Consider the following 18,677-nt stretch of genomic DNA (forward strand, 5'->3'; position numbering starts at 1 on the left):
CCTTTTGCTTTTTATTTTGGTTAGCAGCTTGGATTCCCTTACTGCATAACTAACCTGAACAAATATTGTGCCTTAGATCATTTCAAGGGAACAAATTCCAGAACAAGCAGAGAAACAATAGACAACAATTTTTTTTCCTCAAGGGAAAAAGGAAGGTAATTAATTATCCAGCTAAGGAGGGGAGCTAATCATTTACGGGTGTTTTTTTGATTAACCAAAGTACAGTTTATATAGATTTTTAAGTCAGGAAGGAAAAAAGAAACCATACACAGTAGTTTTGAACTACCTTCAGCCCTACTGTGCTGTGTACATAGTGTAATAATATCCTTAACAAAACAAGGAATAGCTTATGCAGCCCCATGCTGCATAGGAATCCTGTAAATACAGGAATTTTACATAATGTACAAATGTCACGCTTTATAGAGGGTATTACATACTTTTGCTACCAGGAACGAAGCTCTGTGGTCAGTGAAAATATTCATCCATAGACCTGTTGCTGGGGTTGAGCAATATTGAATTTTTGGAGGGCTGGTTCGAGTCCAGACCCTTTCCTACCTCCTGCAAAGCCAAGAATACAGAGGGTGACGGCAGCGCTTCCCAGCATGTGAACGCTTTCTGATTCCTTCTGATGGTCCCCAGACATAAACACAGCAAATGCCTCTTGGTCTCATAATTCCTCTGAAAGGGAAGGGAAATAAAAGGTCCTATTACAACCCAAAATCTGATTAACTTTGGCTGTGGCAGCTTCCCCAGTAGCTCTGAGGCACAGCTCCCTCTCTGAAGAAGAGAAACGTGTCTTCCCTGGAGTGCAGTTGCCTGCACATACTGCACCTTTGCAGTGACCCAGCCTGGGATTGGACATGCCCAAGTGTTTCTTGCATGTGGTGACTGTTTATACGTTTTTGCATCACTTTTTATATTTTTGAGAGCTTTTCTGGGAAGATCAAGCCTTGTTAAATGCAGCAGGGGAAAAAAAGAGCTGTGAGGATAAAGAGGAAAGTTTGCTACTCTGACTTGGTGACTGGCAAAGAACAAGTGCAGGACTTTGGCAGCTCTTTGGAGTCTACAGTTCTTGTGTCATTTTTGAGCCTGTACTCTCTGTGGCTAAGAAATGAGAGTAGTGCTCTCTGTTAATCTGTCAAATTGTCCCTTAAAAATCTAACTAGAAACCAGAGATTTAACTAGAAACCAGGTCTAGGATAAGGTATGGTTGTTTTTAAGGGAACATACCTCAGCAACCCATGGCCTGAGGAGCAGGATTGGATCCACTTTTTTGGGGGTTCCAGGACTTGATCCACTTTTTTTGGGGTTCAAAGTTCATACATCCCAGGACATCCCACTGGGAAAGGTGCCAGGCATGAGGTCTCCACAGCATACCAATGTACTTGGGGCCATATTCCCCTGCATGCAAGCAGTCCTGCATGCCTTTTACTCACAGTGTGAGCTATCCAGACACAGGCTGTCCCAGGGGACGTTTAGCTAAGCTGGTGTGCTGCTGTGCAGGCCAGAATTCTCATTAGCTGGTACCCATGACTGCACTAACATCCCTGCCCTACTTTGGCACCGGGCTGGCTCGCCTCCAGCAGGCACAGACAGTCAGTGTGGCAAAGACATGAATGCCTTGCAGCAACAGGAATGATCAGCCCACAGGAGAGGGAATTGGAAATCCTGGTCAGCCCATGAGCAGTAGGGTGGCACAAATGTCTGAAAATCCTGTTACTTATTCAGCTTTCTTAACATGGGTCTCAATTCCTCATTTTGGGCTTCCTATCTCTGTTTCTGTTGCCTCCATTTCTCACCTGGATACCATCATTATTTTTACTGAGCAGCTGTTTCTTTTTATCTTTTACTAGACTGTTTTGACTGATACTTAAATGAAAGCAACTCTGCTGTTGCAGCTGAAGAACAGAACACTGCTGTTCCCAAGGGAATGTTCTCTTCCTGTGAGGATAACAAGATGCTGCTGAGTAAAACCTCCACATAAGTGAAGTCTTTTTAATTTGACACAACTTTACATTATGCTCTCCTACCTGACACCTTGCCTCATGCCACTCTTCTGTCTTCCTCTTCCTGACTCCCATGACCTACCTCCTGTGGATTTTTGTCATTTGCAGTATTCCTTATCCTGACAGTAGGAATGAGACCACAAGAAGCAGGAACGTGGCAGATAGACCTTGGAGGGTCAAAGCAAAATGTTTCAAAATGAGCATGCTCTGTTGGGTAGCTCAGCTGGGTTTAAAAAACACAATCTCCACAGAATTCTGACATAAAACTGAAGATTAGAAATGAAAGATAAAACTGGGAATCTTATGGCATGACAGCAGAATCAAGTCCAGTGCTGGTATTATTTGTTCAGGACTGGAATGTGAAGTTAAGGATTCATTCAACATTAGACTCAGGCACTCACTTGAGCTGATGGTAGGTCTATTATAGCTCCCACTTGCAGTACTAGTTTGAAAATTAGTTTTCCCTTATTTTCATTTTTCTAAACTGCTGAATAAGAACAATATTCTCTCAGTGTAAAGTACTTTGATAGCTTCCAAATAAAATTTCCAAATGGATTTATAATAAACCAAAAGTACACTTTGGGTTTATTATAATACTAAACTTTTGATTTCACTCTACGGAGAGTGCACCAATTATGTAAAGCAGACCAAAATTTAGCAATGCCCATGGCCCTCAGACTATTAAAAATATTTGAGAGGTGTCTTGTCACTTGGGGTTGTTGCTCCCACACATTTGAGCTGGCCCAGAGATGACACAATAAATCTGTTGTGATTTTCAAGCTCTGGGTCGAACATTGTGCTGCTGATAATTTTAAGGGTGGATAAGAGGAGACAAACGTTGTTGCTTGCTGAAAAAGAGTCAAATGACAAGTCTGTGTCTTCTTTGGATGTGCCTGTGCTCATTTCTGTGCTTGGCCTTGCAAGCCACATGCAAACTGTGTCCACAAATAAGGGGCCAAGTGGCCTCCCTGCATCACTGCAGTTTTTAAAAGATGCTGACACAGATGTCATTTGGACAGGTAAGGAGGTAGCATTGGCTTGCTGTCTGCCATACAGCAGAAAGTTGCTGTAACTGATCTTTCAAAGAATTCCTGGAGAACTGGAGTAATCTCTCCAACAGCGCCCACGGAATCTTCAGAAGGACCAAGAAAGACGACTGGGAATTTTGGGTACCCTATCCTTTTGCAGTGAGATGAGAAGAGGAATGTGGGAAAGCACAACAGCAGGAACAAGCTTGAATGTCATGAGTTTCCCACTGGCATAGAATAAAGTAAAAGTATTCACTGACTCCTGCAGCCTCAGGGCTGAGACACAGCAACCAGAGAATTTTTTTCCAAGGGAGGATCTTGCAAAAATCATGGGCTAAACTCTCTGAACACCCAGAACCTCTGACAAAACTTAGACCCTAAACCTGTGGCTCAGGTCTGCTCCTGAAACAGTGTCTACCTAATTCAGCATTGAACTGTTTCTAGATTTTTCTGCTTTGTTATTTGCTTACAATGTGGACAAAAGGGCAAAGCTGCCATGATTAAGTTCTTCATTAGCAAGTTGAGTTCTTAGAGTTGAAAGTCAAGAGAAGAAATTGCCATGGTTCTGAGGAAGGAAAGTGACCCTGTTCTAGAAGACAGCAATGCTGACAGAGCATTTGGCTTCATCAAACAACATCAGTAAGTTTTGGGCAGAAGTTTTAGAGATTAAACCAGTTAATTTTTATTTTTTATAGCTAAAATATTTGGCTTAGAACTACCATCATAGAAATCCTAGGGTCAGAGTATTTTGTTTTTGAGCTCATATTTGGAGTCCTTTTATAATGGAGAGAAGGAGAGGAAGGCTCTTAGTACTAGGACTGCCACATTTAATCCATTTTAGATACTTCAGGAGGGAATGAATCACACCTTAGGAAAAACCTTCCACTGAGAAGTCTTGGTCAGTGTCTGAGATACAGATGTGTACTGGGACAGATGTACCCCACTGCAGGCTGTGTTTGATGCACACTTCATGTAATGGTTTTTCCACAGTTCAGCTTTTTGGGCAGAACTTCTCTCTGTGCCTCTCTCTCAGCTGGAGAGTAGTTTTCTGATTGTTGACTATGACACAGAATATTGCTGGTAAAATCACTGGGAAAGAAAAGCAAATCAAAATCTATTCAAACAGCTCTCTCAGTCAGATTGCAATTCTGCCTTCAGAAAATGCGACGCTTTAATGGAGATTCTAAAATGGGAATGTTTCTTGTTTTGGTTAAGCAAGTGGCTTTCAGAGAAAATCCTTGGGACCCAAATAGGAAGAAACAAGGCAATAGGATTCAGAAAGTCTGTATTACAGATGGTGGAATGCTGTGTGTTCCACATCTGTGTTATAGGTAAACACAATATGGGAATAATTGAAATGTTTATTTTTTACTCTTTTAATTTAAAATTATGTGAAAAATACTGTCCACCTGCATAGCAGAGAACCACTTGAAACCACTCTATTTATTAAAGCAACAGAAATGTTTGAGTGCAGCCTCCCACATAGTTTACCCATTTGTTTCCTTCATCAATGCTAATTGTTAACTCCACCTGAAAGACAGTGCTTTTCCCTTCACACACAAGCTTCAGATAACAAAGACAATAAACTATAGAAAAACAGTATGGGGCTGTTTTTTATTTTTTTTATTTTTTTTTCCTGGTGGTTCTTCCTTTAGATGTCTGTTTCTAAGACTGCACAAGGACAAACTTGTTCCAAGGCACTCATACAAATTCTGCTCTGTTTCCTGACACTTCGGTGTTTGACTTTGCATCTTTAACATTTTGTAACGTTGGTTCTGCACGTGATGCACATCCTGCTGCCCGTCTGAGTGCTTGCTGAGTAGCTCTCACACACCAGTTCCTGGCCAGTGACTGAATGAGACACTTTATTTTTAATGCTGTGACCACCTTTAAGCTCCTTTAAGCTTTCCCATCTCCCGAGGTGACGCAGCTGCCTGGTGAGGTCTCGGCCTCCCTGTGGTGCTCTCACCAGATGAGGTAAAGAGCAGCAATTTACATCTTGTTGGAATCAGAGAGGTGGTTTCATGACATTTTGACAGAAAGGTAAAAACATGAAGTGGTTCAGCTTTTGTTACTTGTGGAGCCAGGCTGAAAGCCCAGCAGGCTCCGGGGAGCAGCTGGACTGAGGAGCACCCGTCACTCCCTGCACTGTGGATTCACCATCCTCCCAGATGGGACTCATCACTACCACAGACTTAGGCACCTTGTCTACTCTGTGCTTTTCCACCTCACAATTAATCCCTGACTCAGCCTACACCCTCTGTTGGTGTTTTCTCTCCTCAAATCTCTCCGTTGAGGGAGCAGGGAAGAGAAGGCAAGGAGTATATTTTATCTGTCCACTGTCACTGAACCACCTATTCCTTTCATTAGTGCACCCTTAGTTTCCTTGTTCAGCCTTTGATTTTGGCAAGCACATTCCCTAGGGGTTTCTCAAGGAAGCTCAGGGCTTTTCAAGTGCTTTTTTTTTATTATTTTTTTAAATCTAAATAATTCCTTTAACCTACTTCTGTACGTCTGTACACAAAAGAATCGCTATGCTATCTCACAGCAGCCTTCTGATTTGGTTTAAAAGGATTTCAGAGCTTCAGCCATAAGTATCATGGAAGTGTTTATACTACAAGCATGTTCTTATAGCACAGCTATTCCAGAGCAACAATCCAAATTCTGCCTTTGTGGAAGAACTGCTTGATGCCTTCCAGAAGAAATCTGTTGTTAACTAATTTCAATGTATGTATTCAAACAATATGAAATATAAGATGTTTTCAAAGCAAAAGGTGGGTTTGGAGTTGTTTTTAAAGATGGGGTGTATAGTTTTCAACTATGCACTTGCTGAAGCACATATTGTGCTTGTCTTCCTGTATTCACACAGAGCTTAGCCTGATTATCTGTTATTCCATTTAATGCCTTTATCCCTTCCATATGCCAGAGTGATCTCATTATTGTATATATGGACACCTGTTCCAAATTATTTCTAATGTCCTTAATTAGGCTGATTATAAATTTTAATTATTATTTTTCAGCCTCTGTTTAGAATCAGATTCCTGACACAAATTTTTCAGAAATTGCAGGAGCTGCAAACAACGTTCTATGCACTAACAACTGCTGTAGCAGCTGTAAACAATATGCACTACTCCCATAACATTCTCCAAGTTGTAATAAATTTGTTCCTCTGCCTGCCTTAGTGATTTAAGTGCTTGAAGTTAAAATTTTAAAGCAACCACCTGTTATTAAATTAGTCATAAATTGGTGTAATAACTACCTTCTTAATGGTCAAAGGGTGCAGCCAAAACCAGCAAATCTGTTCACTGAAGGAAAACATGTACACATCAATATAAACTGTTAAAACACATTTGCGTTATCAATATATCAATATTATTATTATTTGCTTAAGTAGTTAGTTGGGTTTTCTTTAGCTCCTTTAAAAACACCAGGCAGAAAATCATCCTGTCTCCTTTTCATGGGTAGTCAAGTGTATGCTGGGGGGTTCAAAAACCTGTGAAATCCATACATGCTGACAGAAAAGAGGAGTATTTTAGCATTGGTCGTCTATTTAGCCAGCCTGACCCTTGCTGTTTAGCTTCCTTCTCAGATTTAAGAGAGAATTTGGAATGGAAATCATGGAGGTCTTGTTTTGCTTATCCCTTCAGCTGAGAGCTTGCTGTTAATTACCGCCTCTCTCGTCATGTTCCTGCTGTTCCCTGTCCACAGTCACTGCACAGATTGTGGAAACTCAGTTTTGAACACTTTAAAGGTTGTAGGCCTGCCGTGCCAGTAAGGGACAGGACAACACCAGCAGGTCTTTATGGCCTTTCCATCCCTCTTGATGTTCCTCCGGTTTCCTGCGTCCATCCCTGCTGGTGGGGGAGGAAGAGGCTTGGATCACAGGGCCCTTACTTCAAGCATGAGGAATGTGGCTTTCAAAGTTCAGCCAAGTATGAGCTACCAAGATATAACACCCTTTTAAATTGTAAACCTTCAGCCAGCCTTATTCCATATGTCTGCAGTGCACAACACAGCACAGAGCTGCTCCTTCCTGAAAAAAAAATGTCAATGCCATGGAACCACTGAGTCTTTGTCACAGTGACAGAGCCAGCAATATTTTTATTTTTATTTTTATATTTTTATTTTTATTTTTTATTTTTATTTTTATTTTTATTGTTATTGTTATTTTTTATTTTTTTAATATATTTTTATTTTTATTTTTATTTTTTATTTTTATTTTTTATATTTATTTTCATATTTATTTTTTATTTTTATTTTTATTTTTATTTTTATTTTTATTTTAATTTTCATTTTTATTTTTATTTTCATTTTTATTGTTATTTTATTTTTATTTTTTATATTTATTTTTATTTTTATTTTTTATTTTTATTTTTATATTTATTTTTATTTTTTATTTTTATTTTTATATTTATATTTATTTTTATTTTTTATATTTATTTTTATTTTTATTTTTATTTTATTTGTTTATTTTTATTTTTATATTTATTTTTATTTTCATTTTCATTTTTATTTTCATTTTTATTGTTATTTTTTATTGTTATTTTTATTTTTATTTTTTTATTTTTATTTTTATTTTTATTTTTATTTTTATTTTTATTTTTTACCCCCCATTATTTTAGTAAATGTTTCTTCTTGTTTACACTCGTTCCTAACCTTCCTCAGCTAAGTGTCAGAGCGCTTCAATGTTTCTCTTAAGCTCACTGACCAGGAGGAATGCTAGGGAGTGAAGTAGGGTGACCATGCCAACCTTCATGTGTTGAAGGTCCCTAATATATTACTTTCTTTTAATTATCATTATTTAGCACTCAGTAATAGGTTGAAGATATTTCAAATCCAAATGACTGCTTGGTAAACAAATTATTCTACTGGACTCTGAGTTCATTTCACTCAGATATGGTAGCCAAAATCTGAGAATAAAACTTGCAACCAATAAAATTATTTTATTTTATTTTTATTTTTTAGATGATGTGGAATTGCAGTAACTTTTCAACACACTGCAGAAAATTACTGCTGAGAAATTTGCTTGGGAGTTAAAAATACCCTGTGGTTATATACATTTGGTGTGAGACATGGTCAGCATCAGCTTGGGGGCAGCAGTAGTCACTAGTGGTGTACTGAGTGTGGGTGTATTTTGCTAAGCCTGCTGATTTTTAATACCTTTAAAATGAATACACGATGCTTTCCAGTAAAGAGCAGTTTCTCTGTAGCAGTTGCCACATTTTACCTATATTTATTCTTATTGGAGTCAAGGAGGTCATGTTAAACAGCCTTTTGTTAATAGCATATGATGATTTAAACCTCTGTATTCCAGGACTTGCGCATCTTTCTTACTATCTGATACCAACAGTGTGCCTTTAGTTTATATATTAACAACACCTTTCCATTTTTGTGTGATATCTGTCACTTTGGAGTTTTGGTCTTTAAAGAATATACTTTATAGGTAGGATTTTTATAACCACGGTATTTTTAACCTTAGGTTACAGAGAATTCTTAAAAACAAACATTTCCTCTGTGCATTAGAGCTAAAAATGCCTAGATGACAACTACTGCCAGTAAACTGTCCCATCTTTAACAAAGGTTTTACCTAATGTTGACAGCAATTACGGTGTTGCTGTTAGGGATGTGCCAGGACTTGGAACTCTCAGACAAATTCCAGCTACGCTGTCACTCGAGATATTTAATTTCAGATTTTTTTGCTTTTGTTATTTCACTTAGGGTGATATAGCTGACCATGTATTTTTCACGGTAATTTGATTAAGCAACTATGAGATCAAAGCATTTTGCTGCTGTCTCAAATGTTGGTAAATTACAAGAGGATCACGGTGTGGAACAGATGGGAGTTCTCACTTGTTTGGCAGGTGAGTGATTTCTCTGCAAATGGAATCCTTCCAGCTCAGCTTTGTGGCACTGCAGCATAACAGAGAGTAAAGGGCAGAGGATGGATATCAACCAGTCTAGCTTCCTGGGAAAATAGTGAGAAGGAATAACCAGCTCATGCTCAAGAAAATAAAGTGGTCTGCTAGAGAGGGAAGGACATCAGAAAATATATCTGAAGGTATCAGAGTCTCTGAGAAACAACATGATGGACTATTTCTAGGAAGATTTTCACTGAGAGATATTTAACTGTGCTGTGTTGAAATATTAGCTTGCTAAATTGATATCATTTCCAGATAATAATATTTCACAGAAAATTCATCCTGTTTGGAGAAAAAAAAAAAAAGTAAGATTTCTTTTAAATTTATTGGTTTTATGAACGGTATTTTCATTTTAAGTTCTCTCAGGTTTTATTTTAAATTTTATGGAGTAACAACAAATCTCTGCATGGGTTTGTTTCCCACAAGTCTTGTTACAAAAGTGATTAAACACAGGGGCACTGCAGTACAGTTCCCACCTGTTAAAGATTAATCTTTAGCCACTTAGTTGTTCTGTGACATGCTTTGGACTACTAATGCCGTAAAGCCACATGGCATCTCTTAAAATTAATTTGTGACAAGCTAATAGAATGCATCTGAAACACCAGGTGGAGTAAAGACCTAGAAGCTGTTAATGTGACTAATTACTGCCCGAGGCTCAGCTGAATTGGAGGCCTGAAGAGCTTGTGGTTAGACCTGGCTGGTTTGCGGGATGCTCTTGGGAAGCGAGAGCTTTGGATAAGGCTGATTTCTATGGCATTTCTTATTGAAGCAATCAAAACCAAAACTCAACAAAACTGTTAACAACTTGTGATACAAAAGATCAGTGCAGTCCAAAATCCCAATAAAGGAATTCCAGTTCAGAGCCAAGCTGCTAGATCAGGATACATTACAAAGGGCCCTGGATAGGTATTCGAAGATGTCCTATACAAGAAGATATGCTCAAAGTTATTTCCAGTGAAGATTATGGTAGTAGTTACTAGATTCTGATAATCAGAATCTTAAAATAATTCATAAAAAAATGTATCAACCAAATTATGATGGCACCTTTTTACCTTTAGCAGCAGCAAATATATTGGGTACGAGTTACTGGACAGTGTTAATTCCAACGGGTTGATGTGTAGTGAACTAAATGCTTAGAGACTCTATGCAATGTGGGCCATTTAAAAATGACATATTTTTCTTGTGCTGAAAATTTATTTTGTGACTTGAGAATGTAATTTAGTGTTTTGTTTTTAGAGCCTGGAGATATTGGGATGGAAGTTCTGCCTTCCAGAGTGCTCCAAATGAAAACAAATTGTAATGATTTTTTTTTTTTTTCCTATTTAGAAGGCTGTAACATGGAAACTTATTTTAATGGGACTATATTGATATTTTCTCCCAAAGTATCGAGTCTTGGGATTTCATCACATGGTGAAGCTCCTGCATGGCACTGATGCCAACATGGAGCAGATACCATGTCTAGGCAGCTGGAATTTTGCTTTAGCTGCATTTCCAAAACTTGTTCGATAATAACTGCAAATGTACACACATACATGCCAAATCTACAGGGGACTGAAAGAGCACCCTGGCAGCCTGACTGCTTTTGTAGCAGGGTTGTTTTGTGGCTTTTTTTTGGCTGGTTGCTCTTAATAATTTTTATTCTGCAAGCTGCTCCAAGTTAATCCTACTATCAAAATCATAGCATTCAAGTATTTTTGTATTTTTATTTACCAAGAGCCTGATACGCAAAGAGATGCCACTGGGAGTAGTTTGATGGTGCTTGCTACAGGGTGAATGGCTTCTTTTAAAGATGTGTCCAAATATTCAAGCCCCCTTGGGAATGAAAGAGCACACATTGCTGGGGACAAATATAGAACTTTTTATCAGAACTCTGAATCACACTCTGGCCCCAAAGGAGTAGAAAAAGACTAATGGTCTAATCCAAGAGAGAGATTTTCTTGGGTAAGGGCTGTACTCAGATGGGTTGTCAGTCACTGGAGATTTCCTCTAAATAGAACTGAGAGGTGCTATTGCCTAACAGCAGAGAAACTGGATAGGAAGGTTGTTCAGTGGGACATGTCTCCCTCTCCTTTGGTTTGTTTTCTGCAATAAAGCTGGATTACTCAATTAGAGTCCATCTTGTGCAGTTATTAGACATAATGGGAAGTGAACAGAGACGTGGAAACCGAGGCACAAGAACAGAATATGGGAAAGGACACAGTCTAAACCTCAGACACCAAAGAAACAGCGATAAGATGCACCCCAAGGTGCCAATGCAGAGCTAGAGTTGCTGGAGAAGACAGAAGTAAAGCTCTGCAGTGAGTCTGGTACAGCAGCCAGCCAGGTCAGCTGGGTACGCATTGCCAATTGCCCACAGGATAGAAAATTATTATTGTTGCTAAACAGCTTAAGCAAATTGAAAGCAAGGTGGCAACAGTGCCATGAAATAGTCTGTGCAATAATTCTGATACGCTCTACCACTTTTATGAGCCTTGTGCATATTAAGCTGTCCAAACCAAATACAGATAATTACACAGTAAAACCATTCAGCATAAGGAATGGCTGCTGATTCCATCTGAGCTGCCTGGTACAGATTCAGGACACCAGCATCCTGATGTCAAAAGGAGAACTAGCTAATCACTGAGCAGGACATTGCTGGATAAGAAACCACATAATATGTGACCTAAAAAAGATGATGTTTTTCCACCCAGCCTTGGAAAACATAAAAGCAGAGCTCTTAAGGCAAAGGAGAGCAACTGGTGCTTCCAGAAGAAATGAATAATATTAAAATTGACTTTTTTATGTTTCAGCTCAGTTTGAGAAAGGATCTTGCTGTGCTTTTTTTGCTGTTTTATGGGGGTGCCTGAGTTTTGGTTTGTGGTTGGGTTTTTTTGAAGACACACCCCAAGACTGTTATTACTGGAAATAGAGGGCTCAGTTTCTAAGGGAAACAGAGACCCTGCTAAACACTCAATAAACTGGAGTCTTGTGTTGTTGTCTGCTGCCACACTTTACTATTTGCACAGTCATGGTGAAATTTTGAGAAATACAAATTATATTACTGACAGATGGAATTGTTTCTGTTTGAGGACAGATGCTTTTTATACAGCTTTTTTTTAAAACTATGGATTTTTTGAATGCTTGTTTATGGAAATTTAGAACATCAAATTGCCACTTTCCTCATAAAAATGTGTTTTTCTCAGTCAAATCTATTTTTCAAGGACTTCATACACTTATGCAGCATACCATGTAACTAAATTAATTACATAGCCAACATTTTTATGATATTCAAATGTCATTTGGGGGAAAAAAATACTTCCTGAAATAACTCCAAAAATCCTTGGACATACTTTTCTTACAGATGCGTAAGTCTCCCCATCTTTTCTTATAACAAAGATATCACAGCAAAACTTTAAATGAAGATGCATTTTTACTTTCATTTTGGTTTTCCTGCAAATTTATTTGTAAAAAAATTACTTTCACTGCAGAGATATGTTCAGTTTTGGGGATACAACACTTTTACAGGGGTTATTCAGGGAAGCATTTCTCGCTGGCTCTTAAAATGCTATTCATCTCAAAAATGTAATTCTGTCTCTGGCACATGAGAGGTCCAGTAACATGTTTCAGGTAGCACAATTGTTTTGTTACCATCCCTGTAGCAGAAGAAAGATGTTTTTATGAATTTTATATGGCATGAACTTTGGGCATGAGAAGCCCAAGATCAGTCTGAAAAACTGCTGGCAAATTTCATTAGGATGGGAAGGTGGCTAGGGGTTCTACTTTCTTTCTTGATTTTGTATGATAAATGTGGATATATATTGTTGGCTTTTTTAAAAAATATAAACCACAAGCTTTGCCTGGATAAGCTTACTTTCAGTGAGATCAGCCACTTCTGTCTTTGAGGGAAAAAACCCCAAACCAATACCATTCCCTACATCTAACTAGGAGGACCCAATCGAAGGCTAATATTAAATTTAAATTTCCACCACGAGGCAAGCAAAACTCAAAACAGCTGTGCAATAAAAAACAACTCAACTGTGAAGCCCAAGTACACCTCTGCTGTAGGCAGTAATTCATCTTCCTGTGACTGTCACAGGTTTCAGCAGAACGTGTGGCTGAAGCCCAGTAGCCAAATGCATCATCAGGGTAATTTGTAAAATGTATGTCGTGTTTACCAGAACACAAATATGTAAAAGATAAAGCGTGCATGCAAAAGATAAAACCCACAGACAACTAGGTCAGCTGGGCTGCCTGAAAGCCCAGCGTTTGCAAAGAGATGTAAGGCCAGTAATTTCAGAACACAGTAAATGACAATTGGATTTATAGCTTTAGAATTGCCATCTCTCATCCCACTGTATTGACTTTTATGGGTGTAAGGAGCAGGTACTGGAGCTGATGCAGCCTCAGCAGTTAATTGGTAAAGATGAAGAAACACAGGTGACATGGAAGGAGGGGAATTACAATACTTACAATTACCAGAGGGAAAGGTGAGATAGGTGATGGGTGATCATTTGATGTGTTTTCTGGGAAGGAGTGGTTTTGCATTTTCTTTCCCCTTTTCCCTTCCAACTCTGCCCTATTGCCTTATTCTTTTTTTGGAAGATGGCAGAAAACATACTGAATTTTTTAAAAAAATAAATGTTGGCCAACAAGCCATGTTAGTACAAGGTAGAGAAAGTTGGCCTTGGCTACAGAGTGAACCTCTGGCCTTGATGCAGGCTCCAGCTCCACAGGTGAGCACCCTCTGCTAAGAGCAGAGAAATGGAAACATGATGTTTTGATCAGCTGTCATTACGTTCTCCTTTTAGGAAACTCAGCTTTTCTTCAGGGAGCATGGGGCCAGCTGTTGCTTGTGAAGCATTTGAAGGATGTAGACAGTGAAGTCAGGGACCACTTTATGCCAGTATTTCCCTATTGCTCAAGATCATGAGCAAGGTCCAGTTGAGTCACTTGCACTTCTCGGGCCAGGTAGTCTGTGTAGCAGCCCAGGCGCCATACAGATGGTGAGTTTGATCTTTTAATATGAGCTTTTATAACCCTGATGGTGTTTTTAGAGCTCTTGTCTTACCTCTGGTCTCAAGAGGATATTATTTTATCTCTCCTTTAGGACTGGGAAAAATGTGAAGTCAATGCAAAGTGCTTTCATTCTTGTGCCTTGTAAGAGAGATTCCAGAGAACAGTTTTTCAAGAAGGCTTTGGTACCTTTAGCTCTTATTCCTTGTGTGTACTCTACTCAGGCTCTTTATAGAGGATACATTTTATTTTCTTTTGCATGTACACATTGGGACAGCTCCAAGGCCAGTAAGAATGTTTTTAATTCCAGAGTGATTGAGGTATTTTTCATCTATGTTGAATACCGTGTCTTTTGTTTGAGAATCTGACTGGTGTAGCCCTTTCTGCTTGAGAATAATAAATATACTTAGAGGCAAATAAGCTGTTATTAGCTGAATTTTTATCTCATCATTTTTTTTCTCTGATATTTTCAGCAAAGTCTGAGATGCTGGTCTTGCTCTTAAGGCTCTTAGATAATTTGGTAATTGACTAAACTTCTTCACACCAGTATTATTTAGAATTTCCAATGTTGAAAAATTCTTAGATTTGAGAGGACCTATGAGTATCTATGGACTTTGGAAAGGTGCTTCTGTTTCATGGATTTGTTTTCACTTAAGATACAATCAGTGTATTTGAGGGGGATATTTTCTGCTGTCTGTTTACAGGAATATCAAATGCACCTGGAGAGCAGGATAAATGCTTGCAAATCTTTTATTGAACATGAACAGGAGAAGGAAATAATTGTAAATGAAATGTGCAAAACAAATTATGCTTCTCAATCCAACTGGAACCATGCTTAACATTCATGCAGCAATCGCTTCCTTGTTACAATCAATATATACAATAAAAAAATCTAGAAGCAGTGAATTTAGCAATAGGGATCTCAGGAGTAGCCTTTTCTTTGCAAAGAACAGCTCTGTGTCACTTTTGACTGACAGTCTTTGCTTTAACAAGAACAGATAGGAAAAATCTGTGTGGAAGAAAAGTGTCTTTGAAGTGCACTGCTCCAGTTTGCATTTTTTTGTTTTTCGTTTGCAAGCTCAAAACCAAAATTCTAAATCATGCCATAATTTCCTTTTCTGTTATATATATGAAAAAAAAAAAAAAAAAGAATTAATGGTTATGAACTTTTTTGCTGTTAATTAAAGGAAGCAGGCAGATATGGTCTGAGACAGAATCCCCAGAAGTTCTGAGTTGACATATGTGTCTGTTTACAAGCTTGTAGCTGGTCTCCACCTATGAAATGGGATGGCTAAGAACCCTAAAAGCAACCCTCACCCCCAGGCTTTGTAGAAGACTGGATCAGGCTCTGACCTACACAGAACTGTAAATATAAAGCCTGGTAAATATAAAGGCCTGCAATTGGATCCAGGAAAAAAGTGTATGCAAAATTCAGTGGGACTTATTTGTCAGCTTTGATCATGGGAGGGGGGCTAGATTCTTTTTCTTTGTGTCTTACATAAGTGCACTTTCAGAAACCTCACTGCCTGTGTTTTGGAAGTGAGTAGGCTGTATTTTACTCTGCAGCTGGGGTGGAATTATTTCAGGAGGACCTCTGTTCTGGGTTTTGGTTTAGCTCAAGATGCCACAGACTCAATCCAATGTCATTTCTCTGTATGTGTGCAAAACAGCAATTTCTGAACGTCACATTCCGAACGCTTTTGAGACTTTAGGGAAAGTTATAAATTTTGATAGCCAAGACCTTGATTTCACAGAAAAGTAATAAAAAATTGGGAGACATGTGGGGCTGCTTCTTTCTCTCAAATACAGCCACAGCTGGAGTGCTTTTGGATCAGAGACCTGGTTGTGGTTCCTGTACAGGGGAGTAGAAATATCACTTTCTTCTTGCAGCTGTTCAAGGTGGGGTTGTGCTGATGGACTGCCTCCTACAAAAGTGTTGGTGTTAGGAAATGGAGGGGCAAATGGGAGCTGTGAGGAAGTGTGGAGGAGTAGTTTGTGTAGGGAGAATATCCTGGGAAAGAGCAGCTCAAAAATCAGCAAACAGGAGAATGCACAGCCAAGGAAAGAGGCCTCTGTTACTGGGGACAAATGGGTTCCAAAAAATGAAAATTTCTCTGGTCCCTGTGGGACAGAAAAAAGTGGAGATCCAGTTTCCAGGTAAGAAGGAACACTGGGGCAAATTCAAGGCCATTAAGGAGGCAGTAAGGGATGGGGTGGGGTGGATCAGAAGGTGGATCTTCTGTAAGATCGACCTGCAGGACCCTGCTCTGCCAGAGACCGGGAGGAGCTGCACTGGGGGACTCTGCTGTCAATGGGGGGAAATTTTACATGTTAGCTGGGAGAGTGAAAGAGACAAAGCTATGGAATACACAGCACTGCTGGGGAGGGGGAAGGAGGCTTGATAATAAAAGTTGGTTTGGACAGATGGGGAGTGTGGAGGAGAGACTTGGGAGGAAGGCAAGGAACCTCTCTGGCATGCTGCAAGCTCAGCCTACAGAAGCTACAGAAGAGTGTGTGACCCTCTTGTTAACTTCATTTCACAATGTTCCCTGTATGCTTTGTGTGGCTTCCAAGTAATGCATGACATCAGAAATCTTAATAAAAACCACCTGCTCCGTACATTTTATGTTCAACTCTGTTAAACTTTCCTAGTTCAAAATATCCAGTGTTATCTGGAACAGGAGGATAATTACTTTCCTCTAATTTTGCTGAGCTTTCTTAAATGAGTTCTTTCCTTAAGGAGTAAAAATGTGACTTTATATGTTTTAGCTCCACATTTTTGAAAATCACCTTTCAGCAGTTCAGCTTTGTAGGCTGATAAAAACATCTGTCAAAATTAAACTTCTGATCCTCTTCTTGAACCTAATCTACTTCTATGGCCTGTGTTTCAGGAAAGAATAAGTGACTCCCATGCACCAGGGAAGTGTAAGGTGTAAATGACCTTGGGTCTAGTGGGAGCTATGCTCAACACACCCCAGGAGCCTTCTTTAAGCTTCAGGTTGCCTGGAGTCTTTCAAGTCAGACAAGAAGCAATGTTTATACATCCCTCAGCACAGGGAAAGAGCTGATGTGGGCCAGAGGTAATTAATATCAGCAGTTAAACTAGCTCCCCATTAAAAAAAAAAGAAAAGAAAAAAATCAAAAATCTAGTTAGAAATAATTGCTTAGCTTTCCACTTTTGTGATCCAAAAATTCTCAGGCTGTGGTGTTCCTATCTGTTAAATATTAGATTAGTATCTCTAAAGACAAAACAAGAGAAGAACCACTCTTCTTCTATGGGCTACTTTGCAAAGTTTATTCCAGACTTTGTTTAGCTGTGACAGGGGTTCACAATATTCTCAGCTGAAGGAATAGGTGCCTGTCTCTTTTTGATGAGTTTGAGAGCTTTCATTACAGAGTCACAACCAGAAGTCAACTCCTTCCTGTGGCTCCCTTGCTCTCCAGTTCATCTGCCATTAGTGGCACTGAAGAGCACTTCCTTTGAGGAAGATTTTTTGTTTTGAGTGAAAGCAGCCATTTTGTGAAGTCTTTGAACTTCTTTTTTGTTTTATCAGAAAAAGTCTGGCACAAGGGCAGCTTCTGAAAACTTATTTTAGGGCAAGGAAAGGGGTCATGACCCTGAGGCTCTGCTGTTTAAATCAGCAGAACTTCTTTGCAGCGTACGTAGGATTTAGGAAAGGGCACAGATGCTGCTGGTTGTGTCACAGATTTTCCAGAGTGCTTTTTCTGAACAAGCCAGAAAAAGATTTGCCTGAAGGGACACATGAATATGGGGCACATTAATAACTTTTTGAACATAAAAGTTTTGGGGTTTTTAAGAGACAAAAGCAACAGGGGTAAAAGGTGGGTGCCATAAGAGGGAGAAAAGGTGGCATGAGGCTGAATTCCATGCACCTTCAGCTGGATGTGCAGGGTGGGGGGGAAATTGGAGGGGCTTCTGAGACCTTTGGGCCCTCTTTGAAATCTGCAGGATCTCAGGCAGTGAAGTCCCTGTGCCAAGCTGGAAACATGGGACTCTGTGGAAGTAAGAAGTGGATAAGGACAAGTTTCCTATGATTTCCTTTGAATTGCCTGAAGTGAGGAGACAGAGAGGGTCTCTCTCCCTGATTAAAGATTTCTCATTGAAGTCTTTTAGAAAGAAATTGAATAAATTCATCTTTAATTGTGCTAAACAGTTCATCAATCAATATTTTCCTCCTTTGCTGCCTTCACGCGAATGTTCAAGTCTTTGACTCTTTTGAGGATGGACTCTGAGGACCTTACTAGATCTAGTGAAAAAAAAAATATAAAAAAAATTTTAAATAAATCTCTACACATAAAAGCACCAGGCCTCTCTGGACACATACTTTTAAATCTATTTATTCACCTTTTCCCCTCTGTTTTCATATTTAGATAGGCATAGCTGTGGTGTAAAACAGAGTTATATATTTTTGTCTGTTAGGACATGAGAAAGGGCACAGTGCTCTCTGTTTCAGCAGCTGTTCTAAGGCCAGTGTGCTAACTGTATTTATTTATTAATGGGTTGTTTTGGTTAGACTATTTTTTCCCCTGGTGTATGTGCTGCTGCAATTGGTGAACATGCTTTCCCTTTCCTATATCAACAAAGAAATTGGCCCAAGAGAATTTCATGGATTATTCCCTTTTGGCCTCCAAGTGGTCCAGGTAAAGATTTTTTCCTACGTGTTTCTTCCATCATGATCTAGCTCTGAATGCATTCTCTGGGCATGTGGAAT

This window comes from Pseudopodoces humilis, chromosome 5, assembly GCF_049639895.1.
Source record: "Pseudopodoces humilis isolate 2021_Gansu_Grassland_sample_001 chromosome 5, ASM4963989v1, whole genome shotgun sequence".
In the NCBI taxonomy this organism is placed as follows: domain Eukaryota; kingdom Metazoa; phylum Chordata; class Aves; order Passeriformes; family Paridae; genus Pseudopodoces; species Pseudopodoces humilis.